Source organism: Miscanthus floridulus, chromosome 3 (assembly GCF_019320115.1).
Source record: "Miscanthus floridulus cultivar M001 chromosome 3, ASM1932011v1, whole genome shotgun sequence".
NCBI lineage: Eukaryota > Viridiplantae > Streptophyta > Magnoliopsida > Poales > Poaceae > Miscanthus > Miscanthus floridulus.
The window spans coordinates 48,672,868-48,674,169 of record NC_089582.1 but is presented as its reverse complement, the minus strand read 5'-3'; the positions used below and the strand labels follow the sequence as shown (position 1 = coordinate 48,674,169).

The 1,302-nt window shown below is 47.8% G+C and overlaps 1 non-coding gene across 1 annotated transcript; it reads right to left on the bottom strand.

The window, feature by feature from the left end:
* Positions 1–373: 373 nt before the first annotated feature.
* Positions 374–493, bottom strand: LOC136547674 (U5 spliceosomal RNA). The gene has a single exon (XR_010781638.1). It is a non-coding gene; the product is annotated as a U5 spliceosomal RNA (small nuclear RNA).
* Between the last annotated feature and the right edge of the window lie 809 nt (positions 494–1,302).

The following is a 1,302-nucleotide window of genomic DNA, read 5'->3' as shown; positions in this document are numbered from 1 at the left end:
TTTTGAGGCGTTGAGCTTTAGGAAAGGGAGGAGACCACAAAACTAGTTTTATAAACCAGAAAAACAACTGAAATATGGTTTGGTTCACATGATCACTTCCTTCTTGCCAAATGCACATTGTTCAGCGTAGGGTATAATCATATATTAAAATCAAGAAAAAATAACTCACAGAAACTTCCATGAATTGCACAATAGGAGATATACTCTTATTTTTTCTTTCAGAAATATGTAAATTCTGTTTGAGCTTCAGATCATAAATGTTGTATTAATGAATTAGCTACAATCTAAAAATAGATTAGATGTACCCCACAAAACTAGTATTGAATTGTTGGGCTCCTCAAGAACAACCCAACTTTGCATTGAATTGTTGGGCTCCTCCTCACAGAGAGGAAGAACCCTCCAAAAATAGGCGTATGCTGCTTGGTGCAGCGGGCACACGCTATTCTTTAGTAAAAGGCGAAAGAATAGTTCGCTCTGTGCCCACTGGGCACGGCCAGCTTTGCTGATCTGAATTTCATGAGTGAAGGCAAGGAGGGCACGGCCAGCTTGTCATCGGTGATTTGTTTGTGGTAGTGTCATGCCATGTGATGATGCAATATCACGCCGTACGCTCACGTTGCCGTGCGATGATGCAGGGTTCCTCGCACAAACAAGGGCCCACTACCCTCAAGGAATATGCAGCCAGATATGTACGCGGATTTCATTTCGTTGTTGCTACGCTAACTTCTGAATGCATAATATCTTATTGTTGTGCTTCTTCCTGCAGACGCGGTTCCACCCCGGCCAGGAGTGCGCCTCGTTCAAGGCATATGCCTTGGCACACAAGGGCAAGGCAAAGGACCCCGACCTCGTCTACAACCCGGAGGACCCGCCCGAGGCATACAGTAACCTGAGCGTGCACAGTCGCCTCAGCGAGTACACGGCGATGGCGAGAGAGATCCATGGGCCAGAATTTGATCCGAGCACCGCTGACCTCGAGGGTGACATCGTCATGAGGTTGGGACCAGGTAAGCCACACGGGAGGTACTATATGGGCAACAGCACCATAGACACGGCCAACACTCAGACACTCGCCCAGATTAGAGCCCGGAGCACGAGTTCGAGCCCGGCCATACGCCCACGCTCACAGCCCCAGGTGGTAGCACTCCAGGTTAGTTCTGTTGCATTCGTTGTCCATTCATTTTCTACCCATTCTTTATTTGCAATCTAACTATGTGATAAATAATTGTAGGCCCAGATTGAAGCCCTGCAGGAGTCACAGCAGGCCTCACAGAGCCAGTTTCAGGCCCTCCAGCTATCGCA